Genomic DNA, 16,906 nt, shown 5'->3' on the forward strand with positions numbered 1-16,906 from the left:
CAGGTTAAAACTCCAAACAGACGGTATGTTTATTTCTTATCTCGCGGTTGAAGATGGATTTGCATTTTAGCTATGAGTTTGCTAATTATCAATGACAACTACTCTCAAAGACATACTTGTATTTTGAAAATGGATGGAAAAATAAATTCATGATGTGATGACATAATGCATTACCCACAAAGCAGAAGACGTTAGCATTACTATTAATTTTTCTGAACCACAATGAGAACAGAGCGAAACTTGCGAAAAATTGCAATTCATAAAATATCTGCAAGAACCATGTTTTCAGGCAGACAATTCTATATTTTTGTTTATTATGCTAAATCACTATGAATTGCTGTTTAACTTCTTTTACGTTATCACCAAGATCCATCCGACCAGCTCGACCACCTAGATGTTAAGTCTCCATCTTCTTATTTAGCTCTACAACTTTTGCGATGGTGTATACCACGATATATTTCAAATGCCTGTTCTAGCAGAGCAAATTAGTATTTGGAAATTTTAACTAGTGTAACTCAGATATTACGTGAAGCTACTTACCTAATAGTTATATCTACTCATACTTTCTATGTGAGTCTTTACCATCAGGCATATGCATCCAGAAAAGCCGTTTATGTTTCAGTGAAATAATGTCAACTCGAGAGTAATTTTTTATAGACTTGAATTAGCTACTAGTGGGCCTATGCTTGATGATTGTTCCAAAAGGTGGTATTAATATTCTCAAAGGATTTACAGATTTGGGTGTTTTTTGGGGATAGCACTTTGCAAGCAAGGAGAAGAAAGTGAAGAAAATTAGCATAAATCTTTGTTATACCAATATCTAAAATACACATGCAAGGCAAGAGCATATGATAACAGCAATTAGGATAGTGGACCGCTGCCAAATCTAACAATAACTGTTTGTTCTATATTCTAAAGCAAAGATGCGTATTGTAAATAAAAATTGTACAATAATGTTTGGGGTGTATTCTATGTGGTAGAAAACATTAAATTTACACCCTGTTGTTTTTAATACAGAGCAATATATGATAATATGCATGCATTCGTTGTGGGATTTCACAATACAATTTTTGGTAAAACTGTTAGATTAATGAATCAACCGAGATATATGTATATAAATTAAGCATTCTTTCGCATAAATGAGCCGTCTAAAGTATTGTCTGAATTCATATGTGTCATAATTTCGCTCATTAGTCATCATCTTGATTGTCTTCTGTTTGTCAGCAAATCGCTACAATTTAAGTATTTCATTCTGAAGACAAGAGTAAAGGTGAGACATGAACATGGTATTTGCTGGAGACGAAATATTCCTCATATCTGTTTCTTGTTGTTTTCTTGACTTGAATCGGGAACCAGGCATGACTGGAAACAGCCTTTTGCAGAAAAGCTTTGCGACTGCAACACTCTTGGCTGCTGGAGGTATATTTACCAATTGTACCTGGGCTTGTTCTGAAACATGAACACATGAGTCAGTAATAGTATTAATGGCTGCTGTTAAAGTTTAGCTATTTCAAAACTACGTGTATTTATGAAGAGTTGATAGACAAAATCAGTTTCTTTTGTTGCTTGATACAAGTTGTTCATCATGTATGTAAGACTCAATATATGCATTTATCTTCATACTTTGGTTTATCATATAATGTAAGATTGTTGGATGAAACATCAACCACAATATCTCACGTCGATGGTGTTCTTTAAAATTGCTGCAGTTAGCTGCATTGCGTATGCTTTACATAATATTGAGAGTTTCTATTGTTACTATTTATTACCATTCAACTGTTGATGATTTGATGGCTTATTAATCTATTATTTGTTTCAAAGAACAAAACGAAAACAAGGCAAACCAGCCGTACAAGATATTCAAAGTGATATTTATGATAAGGTAAAATCTTTCTGCAAGGATTGCATCGAGCAATCAGAAGTTATTCTTGTTGAGTCAGAATGCGACTGGGACCGAGCTTACACACTGATATGTGAGGATCTCGCCACTCTCAAGGTGATAAAATTATTTCAAATGGTTTTACCCTTTTCCTTATTGGATACCCGCCTTTTTAACGCAATAGTAATTTTACTCTTTCGCCATACCTCGCCTATGCGTAAGAGTTGTTAATCAAATTACGTTGTCAAGAAAATTTGCCCAGTTCTGTTGATGTATTTATGCCTACACTTTTCTTCTATTTTAAAAATAAACACTCTCACATAGTTCATCAAATTTAAGCATTACATCAGCTAACCTTTGACAGAGTTATTTTTTGATGACAATGTTTGTTTTAATAAATACGTCTTTTTAGTATAGCAGTACAAATAATCATGCCATCGATGTAGGCGCAATTGGGTATAAGGTTCCATTGCTGGTCTAAAACAAGCTTTATGCCAAAATGCTTGCTGCCACCTGGTTCATTTGCGTTACAATATAGCAGCATGAGAAGCTACTGCAGAGCTTTTTTCAAGGCATTTTGCTTAGTGTTTGCAACAAGTGCCTCATACTGACATTTGTTCTTATTCGATTTAAAACTGCTGTTTAAGCTAAAGATCATCACTGAAAGTTTGTACCAAGGGTTTAAGCTGAATACACCAAGTTCTTAGTTTGGGTTAAACAGATGAAAAGTGGCATGAATGCCTATTGAATATATAAAATGTACATGCATTCATTTTAAAGGTTGACAAAAAATTCACATTACAGTTGTTTGGTATCAAAAGATTCACCATGTCTTACTCTGTTGTGTTGTAGGTGCAAAATATGTGGAAACGTGATTACAAGCTTTTAAAAGCTCAATAACAAACAGTTAATCACAGCCATCACGAAAACGCTGTAGATTGGAATCAATTTATTTCTCTGATGTACTCAAACAATTTGGTTATTGTTTTGACATGTGATGTTATCATGTGGATTGAAAGGCCATTGAAAGGCTTAATATAAAACTTCTCGTAGCACTAGTTTATGACAAACACTTTGGGTTCTACCGGAGAACCCGTATTAAATATAGATGCTCGCTCCTTTACAGTTTTGTTTCGACTTGGTCTAATCGTCTAGTCGTAATCTGATCATGTGGCCCATACTTCCTGCCAAACAGCGCGAATAATGTCTGCAGCATTTTTCGACTATCACAGGTGACCAACAGGCTCATCATGTTTATCAGAGGATGATATGCACTCCTTCGAGCTAAGGTTAAAAAATTAAACGAATTTTTACAGTGGGTTTTGAGATATCAGTGCTCAAAGTGACAGCATTACAACAATAATGAAACAGATGCGTAAGAACAATAGACATGGTTTTATTGAATGAATGAAGTATATTTGTGAAAATATTTTGACGAATGAGGTTGCATGAAAGTGTGAACAGAAGCCGTCGTGTTCAACTACGTCCCATTTGAGCCGTTTTGGAAACAGATTCCAATCTACGGCGTTTTTGTGATGGCTGTGATTAACTGTTCGTTTTTGAGCTTTTAAAAGCTTGTGATCACATTTTCACATATTTTGCACCTACGACGCAGCAGAGTAAGACATGGTGAATTTTTTTGATACCAAACAACTAAAATGTAAATTTTGTTGCAAGTCAACCTTTAAATATTTCTGTCATATTTTTAGAATCATATTTGTGTATCATTCTGCAAAACTCCCTTTCTTGTACCTTATTTATGCCATCGGCGCAATTAGTCTCTCTTTATTATGAAGTCATTGACGCTGTAAAATGGTATTTTTGCATGCTCCAAATTAATTTATTGCTGAGGATTAAAATGCTGGTGCAACCATCTTGCTGCCTTGCCAGTAATAATCTCACCATTACAATAATCAAAGATAAACTTAGTATCAACTTCATCATCTTATTTACGAATTTGGTTTGTTACATCGACAATGATTGTTCTGTTACATCTATCAGCCGTGCTAACACGGCGTAGATAATTTCAAGTGATACGTTAATGCTGTTCTGTCATCATTTCCTTTTAGATACTGCTCTACATTTCTAAAAATTTTCTTCCATCCTTTTTGTCAAATCATCTTGATAAAATTTGTGAATTCAATGTGATAGTATATAACTAATATTTTGATAAGCATGAGTATAGTTTATAGTGCAATTGTATTGACAAAGGGTAAGAGGAGGTAATTCCCCTCTATCATAAACTGGTCTGAAAAGAATGAGATAAAGTTATTGAATGAATATTTACATGCTACACCTGGTATTGAATGTCAATGTTTCAGAATAAATGTTAAATGATAAAGCTGCTGGTGTTCATTCTAGCAATGTTAACATTAACCCTTTGAAGTGTTTATGTTCATTCTAGCAATGTTAACATTAACCCTTTGAAGTGTTTATGTTCATTCCTTTAGCCTATCAGTGTATTATTATTATTATTATCAGTGTACAGTAATTCTTATTTGCTTTGAATATCGGTTGTCAAACATTTGTGAGAACATAGCTTAGATAGACTGGAGCACTTGCTTTGGTTGTGATGCAAATATTTTTAAAAATCCTGGAAATGAATATCTGTTACTATGTGACTAGATTCATGTTTAGATATAAAGTGTCCTTTTAATAATTTATCTTTTAATTAACTCATAAAAAACTACTAGGGAAATAAGCTCTGTTCCATTTTTTCACATAGTGAATACATTTCACACAACTTTTACCAGGTGATTGGAATGGATTGTGAGTGGGTCACAAAAGGAAAAAAAAGAAAACCTGTGTCAATGCTACAGTTGTCCACGTTGCATTGCACAGCCCTGGTTAGGTTGCACTTATTTACTCTACACATTCCTGGTTCTTTAATTGCTCTCATCGAAGACAAAACGTAAGACATTAATCTCTATCCATGTACATGTAAGTTAGGATAGTGTCTATTGAGTTTACCCCTATTTCTCTACGCTAGTTTGGGATCATCTACATTGATTTTAATTTTAGTACATTGCACCAACTACATCGCATTGACTACATCGTACTGACTACATCGTACTGACTACATCGTACATACTACATCGTACTGACTACATCGTACTGACTACATCGTACTGACTACATCGCACTGACTACATCGTACTGACTACGTCGCACTGACTACATTGACTGACTACATTGCACTGACTACATTGTACTGACTACATCGTACTGACTACATCGTACTGACTACATTGTACTGATTATATTGCACTGACTACATTGACTGACTACATCGCACTGACTACATTGTACTGACTACATTGACTGACTATATCGTACTGACTACATCGCACTGACTACATCGTACTGACTACATTGTACTGATTACATTGCACTGACTACATTGACTGATTACATTGCACTGACTACATTGACTGACTACATCGCACTGACTACATTGTACTGACTACATTGACTGACTACATTGCACTGACTACATCGTACTGACTACATCGTACTGACTACATTGCAATGATTACATCGTACTGACTACATTGTACTGACTACATTGCACTGACTACATCGCACTGACTACATCGTACTGACTACATCGTACTGACTACATTGCAATGATTACATCGTACTGACTACATTGTACTGACTACATTGCACTGACTACATCGCACTGACTACATCGTACTGACTGCATCGTACTGACTACATCGTACTGATTACATTGCACTGACTACATTGACTGACTACATCGCACTGACTACATTGACTGACTACATCGTACTGACTACATTGCACTGACTACATCGTAATGACTATATTGTACTGACTACATTGCAATGACTACATCGTACTGACTACATCGCACTGACTACATCGTACTGACTACATTGCACTGACTACATTGTACAGACTACATTGTACTGATTACATTGCACTGACTACATTGACTGACTACATCACACTGACTACATTGACTGACTACATCGTACTGACTACATTGTACTGACTACATCATACTGACTACATTGACTGACTACATCGTACTGACTACATCGTACTGACTACATTGCAATGATTACATCGTACTGACTACATTGTACTGACTACATTGCACTGACTACATCGCACTGACTACATCGTACTGACTACATCGTAATGACTACATCGTACTGACTACATCGTACTGACTACATCATACTGACTACATTGCAATGACTACATCGTACTGACTACATCGTACTGACTACATCGCACTGACTACATTGTACTGACTACATGGCAATGACTACATTGTACTGACTACATCGTACTGACTACATTGTACTGACTACATCTACTGACTACATCGTACTGACTACATTGACTGACTACATCGCACTGACTACATCGTACTGACTACATCGTTCTGACTACATTGACTGACTACATCGCACTGACTACATCGTACTGACTACATTGACTGACTACATTGACTGACTACATCGTACTGACTACATTGTACTGACTACATCGTAATGACTACATCGTACTGAATACATCGTACTGACTACGTCGTACTGACTACATCGTACTGATTACATCGTACTGACTACATTGTACTGACTACATCATACTGACTACATTGACTGACTACATCGTACTGACTACATCGTACTGACTACATTGCAATGATTACATCGTACTGACTACATTGTACTGACTACATCGCACTGACTACATCGCACTGACTACATCGTACTGACTACATCGTAATGACTACATCGTACTGACTACATCGTACTGACTACATCATACTGACTACATTGCAATGACTACATCGTACTGACTACATCGTACTGACTACATCGCACTGACTACATTGTACTGACTACATCTGCTGATTACATCGTAATGACTACATCGTACTGACTACATCGTACTGACTACATCGTAATGACTACATTGTACTGACTACATGGCAATGACTACATTGTACTGACTACATCGTACTGACTACATCTACTGATTACAACTACATGGCTGTGTTACCAGGTCATATTAGACATTTCAAATGTTTTCTGCAGACTCCAAGCTTGAGCAGAAGGCTTGCTGAATAGCCTCGATTCAAGATGTCTCATAGATTTGTATTGTTGTCATCAATATATTGTTATACAATTGTTTTATATCATAGATGCAACATTCATGACACCCGATAGCGCATTGCCTCCTTAAAAAAATATCTTTTGTCAGCTTTAGAAGTTATCCACCCTTTGCATGCATATTAGGAGCAACTAGCTTGTAGGAATTCTTGTGCATGAACAAATATATTTGTATTCTTGTCTTTCTGATACATATAAGCAGATTTTTAACAGATATTGTGCTGGTTTGTTTTTAGAATTCTCAAAGTAGGTGTGGGAGTCATGGATGACAGAGATAAGCTTTTCTCAGATTACCTGATGTCTATGTTTGGCTGTGTCGACCTCCGATATGTGGCTGGCAGGTATAAAAAATCCTGGTGAGTGGAATATGCTATTTGTTTTCATCGTTATTGTTCCTATTTGTTACGTCTTGGTTGAGAATAGTTTTTCCACAACTGTGTTCATGTAGGAACAAAGGTGGCCTTAAAGCCTAGCTCAAGAGGTTGCTGGAATCTCCTTGAACAAATCCAATCAGCTAAGATGCGGAGATTGGGAGCAAGAACAGCTACCACACAGCATGGTGACTCTCATAAGCAGAATGATATTTACTGTAGTTCATTCACTCTGTGTTATGAATTCCTTGGTACACTTTTAGTGCGATTGCAAGATGCGCTGTTATTAGTTTTTATAATGGCCTTCTCTGGTAGCTAATTTATAAGTGTTAGAAATCTCTAATGATCAGCACATCACTCGTTTTGAGAAATTGATTTTCCAACAGTTTGATCTTAAGGTAATAGTCAAATGCACCACTAGTTTAAATTTGCAGTGATTGCGTTCACCTCCTAATATACATGTATCTATTATATATATATATATATATATATATATATATATATATATATATATAAATATATATCTATTTTATATATACAGGTATATATATATACCGTAAGACCTCTAATTAACGCTACCTCTATTTGAACGCCACTTCCATTAGACGGCCGTTGACATTATTTGATCTTTACGAGCCCATTATATCAATTGATCAGTAGAATAGTGTCCACAAAATCGTATTAATAATTCATCGTTTACATTAATAACAGTTAATTCTCTCGTTGTCCAATTCCAAAACTTTTAGGATATCTTTTGCCAAAGTTTTAAAAAACAATACCATAGAAATAATCAATAACTGCCACAGGCTAATAGTAGTTCCTTGTTTAACGCCATCTTGATACTTCGAAGTACATGTATATAAAAAACAGTTTACATTTACGATGGTAGATGAATGACTAGTTTTAGGGTGAAGGTTGTGTTTAGCGAGCAAAACTTTTACGCGTTGCATTTGTGCTAATTACAACGGGTAAAAGTATTGCTCTGCCAAAAAATTGTTTGGACGCTAATATCGACTAGTTCAGTAGTGCAAAGGAAAAGTTGAGTTTAGAAGACATTGTAAAAGGCATTGGACAACCAGAAGAAACACATGCCATCGAAAGCAACAGTCAGAACGCAGCTATTTGATCAAACGATGCAAATATCTTTGTTTTAAAAATGTTAACTTTTGTTTCTGCATGTAATATAAGTATGGTTCATTTATGTCACGTGTTCATGAGTATATATGTTTGTAGCATTTGATCGATTATCGTTATATAATTTATAAATTCGCAGATTTATATCATATTATTTAATAAGCATTCTTGCAGTTATCTTAACACAGCTTACAATGGATTGACGCTCGTAGCACCTCTTCTATAGCATATAAAAAGCTAACGTTGGCTGCAAACTATAGCAAACATATTAATGAGTGCAATGAGATTTTATTCAACATTGGTAAATATAAATATAAAATAAAAATATGCCTTTAAATTTAGATCGGAACAAAAAATTGAAAGCGCCAACAAATCGCGAAGCAAGGCACAGGCTATAATATAGATCATAGATCACTTGCAAGCAATAGATAATAACTGGTAGAGATATCCTTCGGCTTCCCAATGCGTATTTTATTTAGAAATCTTTGGCAAGTTAAAGGTAAATTAGCAGATTTATTGCATCCAGAAGTTTTAACATTGCTCTACCGGAAGAAGAGGGCAAAATATAGGTGATATTTGTTTCGTCCGAAACAGAGCTAAATTTATCTTCCCAAAATTCTGAGGAGCCATTTGAGAAATAAAACGCCAGCCTCTATTTGAACGCCACTTTCAATTGACCACTACTAGAGAGGAAGGGTTGAAAAGTAGAGCGCCTTGTCGTTCAATTAGAGGTTTTATGGTATATATATATATACAATATATATACATATATACAATATAAATATATACCATAAAACCCATAAAAGTATATGCTCCCTTTGGTTCGGTTGAGCTTTCAGTAAGAAGTGCAGCACTATTAGCCTTCGTGCATAGCTCATCACCATTGTGATTTGAGCTTTTTGGTGTCAGCACATTGACTTTCTTCAAGTCTGTGAGGCAGCTCACTTGTTTCATGGCAGAAAGTCAACTCTCATTAGTAATGGGATTTGTGTCCCTTGCCTGCACTGAGTTGCACTGATGAGGCTTCATTAGCCGAGACAGTACTGTCTGTAGCATGAGTATATATATATATATATATATTAGCTGTGCTATCCGGCGTTGCCCGGTATTAAAAATCAGCTTATAAACAATGAGAGGTAATGAGAGTTGCCTGCCACTTGCTATTAGCCTGGTACATTGTCAATGGATAATTTGAGTAAGCTTACTAATAAGAGCTAACTACTTGCTCTCTAATGATTGAGTATGCATAAAATTACACTAGCTACTGCTCTCCTTGATGTTGCGTCGTAACGGAAAGCTGTAGTGTATTTGCATTCATATAACGACTTATATTGCTCAATAAGTCCATCAGGCTCGTGTGGCTTAATTGGTAAGGAATTGGACTGGTGATTGAGTAGTCCGAGATCCAATCATCTGTGATAAGGATTCTTTATTCCAAGATTTTAATAGCTATAGCTTGACAAACACAAAGACAAACTTTGAGAAATATATAGATTGGCAATAATTTTATTTCAAACAAATTTTTGTTCAAATTAGGCCATACAACAATCTTAAATCAAAACAAAAAACCAGCAACAGTTAGCCAATATAATCAAGTAAATGTTTGACGTAGAGTGTTTAAAATACTTTTCTCTGATATAGTATATATATATACATGCGTAAAACATCTTTCACTGTCTTAACTTGTAAAGAAAAAACTGAGCAAGACTAGACTTGTCTCAATTTTGACGTTTCCGTGCCACACCTTAATACTCTTCAGTTTTGGTGTTGTTAGTTGTATGTATATGCACTAGCAAAAGTCATATGAATTCACACAGGCCGCATCCTCCTTGACCTTGTAGAGTTGCTATGCAGCCAAAGACTCTCAATCAGGACTCGCCATATTCATGTGTCTCGTGGCATTGAAGCTTACATCTCTCATGTGGGAAAATGAGGCCAAAGCAATTTGCGCAATACAGACACGAGCCCTGCCCATGTGCCATGGCATCATAGACCTCCGCTACAAGGCCGGCAGCGTGAGTATTCTTCATTTGGTCATTCAGTGCTCACAGATGTCTGCAGGATAAATAGTCATTAAATTACTTATCAATATTTTATTTTATTTACAACATCTTGCAGTCAAATAGTCGAGTTAAATTTTGTTACATTTCTGAGCATGTTTTATATTTTTATATAATTACGTTACCTGATTCATAATAATTCAATTTGTATTAAAATATATAAAGCTGATAATTCAAACATACAGAAATATTGTGAATAATGAATAGTCTTCCATGTTAACTGATGACAAGGTATGCGAAAAGAGAATATGACTTTGCGCCGCATTTTGTAGCTAGTTTTTCTTTTGAATAAAATATATTGTCGATTGTATTACGTAGCAGATGTAATATTTACTTTTATGTATGGTATGTTTATGGTTCAGATTCACATTGGTAGTTGTCTTGATATCAGCTTCTTTTACTTTATCTGCTTAGTCATTTCCTTGATGCTGTCAGCTGAACTAGAATAATACCGGTGTGTTTACGGCGGTTTAGCTGTTCAGGAAGAAAGCAGCAGAGTGGTTTGTCTATCTTGAAATTGGCTAGCTACTCAACACATCTTATCAAGCCATATACAGTGGTGATACAAATTATGGAACCGCCTTTGAGTTTTACTAAATAATGCGCTATAATAGTTCTCATATTAGTTATATTCAGTCCAGATATTAAAAGTTACATATCATTAGAAAGGGAATTTTATCAGCTGTCGCAATGTTTAATTTTTTTCTGCATCCAAACATAATTCCATCGCTAGTGCAGTTAAAAGTGCAACTAGTCAGGGTGTCTCATAACAAGTCAATTTTTTCAAAAACAGTAGTCTGGTGAATGATGTCTAGAATTTCCGAATTCTTTGATCTGCTCAGTTTAACAATCATCTAAGACAACAATTGCATTAAGTGAGACGCCGTGCATTACGCAACGTAACCCAAGTAGTATTGAAAAGTCCTGCTCTCGGTAAAAGTCATTTTAACAACTTCATCATCATGCCTCAACATCTCACGAAAGAAAAGCGTGCTGTAATAATTCACTTTCATCAGCAAGGGAAATCGCAGAGGGAAATTGCAAGGCAGGTAGATTGCTCTAAGAAAGGTGTGTTTACAACAATCTGCAGATGGAAGGAAACTGGTCAAGTTGAAGAAAGGGCTGGTAGGGAAAGGAGAAAGCTAGCAACAGATCGAGTGACCAGACGCCTAGTGAGACTTTCTTTGGTTGATAGACATCTAACCAGTCCTCTGCTAGCCAGTGAGTTAAAAGAATCAACAGGTACAGAGTTAGCACCAGCAACTGTTCGCAAATCATTGAGAAATAATGGCTTACAAGGCTGTAAAGCTCGTAGAAAACCTTTGTTATCATCTCGGCAAAAAAAGGCTCGTCTACAATGGGCAAAAGATCATGTGAATTGGTCACCAGAAGACTGGAGAGCAGTATTATTCAGCGATGAGGGCACATTTACTGTGCAAAATCACTCTGGCAACAATTATGTAAGAAGGAAACCTGGTGAAGAGTTTAAACCAGAATGTATTTTACCTACGATAAAGCATCCCACCTCAGTGATGGTGTGGGGTTGTTTCTCCGCTGCTGGTCCTGGTAGATTAGGTTTTGTTGATGGTTTGATGAATGCAGAAAAATATTGTGGAGTACTACAAAGTGTGATGATACCATCTGCTTGAAGTCTGTTTGATAAAGAGTGGCTGTTTCAGCAAGATCATGTTCCATGCCACACAGCCAGAAGAGTAAAAAAGTGGTTTGCTGACAATAACGTTAACACTCTGACTTAGCCTTCTCAGTCACCAGACCTTAACCCAATGAAAAATTTGTGGAGCAGAATAGGCAATCTTGTAACTAAAGACAAACCAACTAATAAAAGAAGATTGATGGAGCTTATTGTGCAATCCTGGCATCGAATAGTGGCACCTGAAGAGCTTCAGACACTGACAGATAGTATGCCCAGGCGCTGCCGAGCAGTGATTGACAACAAAGGCTGGCCAACCAAGTATTGATCATTTTCAGGACTAAAACAGCTCTTTTTAAAGCTACTATACCTTGTCTTTAAGTTAATTCACAATAAAAGCCATTTCAAAGAAAAGAAATATGTTATTTTATGACTTTTGGTCAGGCACTATTTAATAGAAATGACAACTGTACAGTGACTCTCTAACAGCTTTCAAAAAACCTCTAATAATATTTTTATAGAAAATACGATGTGGTTTTAATTTAAGTTTATCAAAAAGCCAACATTGTGACGATTCAAATGATATATAATTTTTTGTAGTTATGTAAAATTTTGATTGTAGAAAAAACAAACACAACTCAGAATTCATTGCTATGTAACGAAAATTAGAGGCGGTTCCATAATTTGTATCACCACTGTATATATAACACGTGTATTCAATGGTCAATTGTTAAATACGTGAAACTGTATGTATAGCAACACAACAGAGTTGGTCTGGTGTTAAATCTAAATGAGTTGATTGGCTGAAAGGAAGTGTAAATGAGTTGATTGGCTGAAAGAAAATCTAAATGAGTTGATTGGTTGAAAGGAAGTGTAAATGAGTTGATTGGCTGAAAGAAAATCTAAATGAATTGATTGGCTGAAAGGAACTGTAAATGAGTTGATTGGCTGAAAGGAAATGTAAATGAGTTGATTGGCTGAAAGGAAATCTAATTGAGTTGATTGGCTGAAAGGAAATTTAGATGAGTTGGTTGACTGAAAGAAAATGTAAATGAGTTGATTGGCTGTAAGGAAATGTAAATAAGTTGATTGGCTAATAGGATTTTGTTGGTTCACTTCAGCCTACACCTGGCACTGCAGCCATATCAGTTGTATCAACACCTTCCATTCGGGCTTCGTCCAAGTGCATCTCTTCTAACGCTCTCCGCTCTAAGGCTATGTACAGTAATTGTGTGATGCAAGCTCCAGATGGTCAGGTGCTCTGCGTTTGTGACGTGAGGAAGGCGCAGTGGTATTGTGACAAGGAGCTCGCAGGTAACCTATTATAATTGCTTCGAAATGCTAACTGCTGCGCAATACATCAGCCAGCAATCTGTAGTGTGTTGTAATGTCTAGATAAAGTGTCGGAGGAGGGAGCAGAGGAGCTGGTCATCAGGCTAAGGTTTGAGCCAAGAGGAAGGCCGACCACTGAGAGAGACTACTACCGATCTCGTAAGGAAAACATCTGCGTTGTATGCGGAGCTGATGAATCTTTTCTCAGAAAGAATATTGTGCCTAGAGAGTATAGGAAGTAAGTGTATTATTTTAATAAATTCTCATAAAATAAATAAGTGGATTTCAAGTTTCCTGAAAGCAGTTTCTAAGATGAATTTGCGGTATTCTCACATAGTAAACTTTGTACTGCCTTAGTGTCTTAAGTTGTGTTTATTATGGTGTCGAGCGCTGCTACAGGCTTAGTCCAACTGCAGCGGGTAAGAGTGATAACTACCGACTGTCCATGCACTCTATTCATGTAATGTAATTTCTCTATGCTCTTTCTCATTCTGTAGACATTTCCCTGAAATTCTAAAGTCGCATTCTTCTCACGATGTGGTGCTCCTGTGCGCTTTATGCCATCAAAAGTCTGGTATCTCAGATCAGCGGTATAAGATGCACTTTGCCGATCTCTGTAATGCTCCCTATACGACTGGAGCAGTAACTGTCAATCAAGAATTGAAGAAAGTTAAAAGTGCGGCGAGGTAAGTGCCCTCAATTAAATTCACAGTGGTTGAGACTGTTCAGATGGCCCAGTGAAGCAAAAGTTGCATGAACTGGAAACCTTGAGGGCATCATAAACTGTATGCTTTAATTAAGAGTTGCCTTGTAATTGGATATCATGTGGGCGTGTTATATACTGGATGCCATGCAGAGGTGTTGTACTCTGTATAGCATGTGGATGTGTTGTGAACTGGATACCATGTGGGCATGCTTTAAAGTGGATACCATGTGGACGTGTTTAAACCTGATGTTATGTGAACTTGTTGTAAACTGTATGCTTTGAGAGCTGTCTGTGAATTGAAAGGTATGGTGAACACGGGTTAGAATTTGGAATTACATGTCGATGGGATTGAATAGCATAATGTGGCTATGTTCATTAGTATGAATGTACGCATTATATAAATATACCGGGTAGGTAACGGAAGGGATGGCCAATCACTACTATATCATGACTGCACTAACTAGCCTCTCAACAAACCGTTTCTTACTGCACACTGTAACTGAGAGTAGTTTCTCGTCAAATGTTTACTTGATTTTGTTTGTAAAGAGCACATACATGTACTTACCTGGAACATGGCCAATTGATTATCGGCATTTCAAGGAGCCTGCGTGGTGAAGTCTCGTGTTAACACTAACATATTGCTATGGGTCTTTCTAGAATCTGACCTGTCAGTCACATCGGTTCATGTGCACCAATGCATCTGTTGTTGTTCTGTTAATCATAACAGATTTTTTATGCAGAGTCCTTCATTCAGGCTTACATGGTGTCACGCCGTATCGTATAATACAATTGGTCCAGTGGGCTCAGCTTCTTTTAGAACTCTGAATGGATATATGGATAAAATTCCAGCCAGTAGAGTTGAGGAGTGCAGAAGCATATTGAGAGAGTTTTACAAGACGGATGATATTTCTCGTGAGCACATAGAGTCAGCGTCATCTCTCGATGAGCGGTGAGCAGATGAAAGACTTACTTTGGCTCCTTTTTAGGCCTATTCATTCAGACATCTATGACGTTAAGAACCTTTTGCTTTTAGAGTGATAGCGAGAGACGTTCCCTCTCACGGATATTTAGTTGTACAGTATATGGGTCAGAGAGGGCAACTCCAGCATTTTGAGAAGCTCTGGAGACAGAGGTTCATTGACAAAATGAAGCCAGAAAACCTCCATGAACTCTGGCGTGTAGATTATGATCATCTGAAAATGACAATCCCTTGCTGTGGAGAAGATTTTGTATGAAAAATTTGAGAGGTAAAGAATCTCACAATTTGTTATTTTTTCGTGCGAACAAAATAATATTTTCTTTTGCTGTTTTCAAAATTGTTGTTCAAATGTACAATTGCTGATATTACACCAGTCTACGCCTGTATTAGCTGAGTCCAGAGGGTAATTGTTGAAAGCCTATTTCATTACCATAGCTTAGGCCTGACTAGTTAAACATACAAGCAATACCTTTTCACTCCCTTGTCCACCTTATTTAAAGGGATCTCAAGAGCTGCGGACATACAGATCTTCTTCTACACTGCGTTCTAATGTTTATGGGCTGACACATAGTTGAAGTTGTAGTGTCCCAACTAAACAGCAGATGCAAAAAATTAATAGCGTTTTATTAATTGGCAGAACCTTTCAAAATTTAATGCGTTGTAAGTACTTGATTAAATATTTTGCGCGAAAAATATTGTGTTAATTTGTCTCCAAAAATTCTTTGTCTGTATTTTCATATCTTTTGTAGGATTTTCATATTATTTCAGAACCAAAATAATTAGCCCCTGGCCAGTTTGTTTATATTTTATATAAATATGTAATAAATATGAAAATATTTTGGTTTTTTGATTACTTCTGTATATAATAGGTAAATCAGAATGTTAGCCAAAAAATTCATTTTGATCTAGTTGTGTTTTCTTATGGATCTGTTTTCATTCAACTCTCTCAATTCTCTTACATAATTGCCAAATCACATCCGAAATGGTTCTTTGCACCGATGCCTCTCTGGAGCCATCGCCTTTGCTGCACTGTATTAAACAGAACTGATTAGCTTTATTGACCTAATAGAAGGTAGTCTCATGTTTGTGAAAGTGCTTTTCTAGTCTCTATTCGTTCTTGTGCCATGAAGTTGAAATAATGTAAAATTAATTGAAATCGTTGCACTACAGTGATTCCACTCCTCAAGATCATGGGAGGATGGTGGTGCAGTATTTTATGGACAACTCGAGTGTGCAAGAGTTCCAGAGATTGTGGAGAATGAGATTTCTAGAGGTAATGTCACCCAAACACTTAGGAGAGTACTGGCATGTTGACTACAATCATCTAGATTATCTCTGGGTTAAAACAGACAGGGAGATGGATGGCTCTGACACCGACCCCTCTTAGACTTCTATAGCCACTGGCTAGTTTACGTAACTTAAAGCCAGTGTATTCCTTGCTTCAAATGACTTGACATTCCTGTGGCTGTGATGATCATTTTTAGAGTAGTCTGTTTTATGAAAATATTGTTGTGCATTGGTAACCGACTAAAGTTGGTTTGACAGGACTGATAACAAGGTCTTAACACTTTCCAGATGCAGGTTTTAATAATGTTATACGAAACAAGGCACTTTCTTATAAAATTTTGTAATTGACACTTGTGA

At 36.5% G+C, this 16,906-nt stretch overlaps 2 pseudogenes; both read left to right on the forward strand.

The window, feature by feature from the left end:
- Positions 1–629: 629 nt before the first annotated feature.
- Positions 630–15,518, forward strand: LOC137393899 (exonuclease 3'-5' domain-containing protein 2-like; annotated as a pseudogene).
- Positions 6,138–6,883, forward strand: LOC137392942 (uncharacterized; annotated as a pseudogene).
- Positions 15,519–16,906: the final 1,388 nt, after the last annotated feature.

The sequence above is a fragment of the Watersipora subatra genome, chromosome 4 (genome assembly GCF_963576615.1).
Source record: "Watersipora subatra chromosome 4, tzWatSuba1.1, whole genome shotgun sequence".
Taxonomy (NCBI): Eukaryota; Metazoa; Bryozoa; class Gymnolaemata; order Cheilostomatida; family Watersiporidae; genus Watersipora; species Watersipora subatra.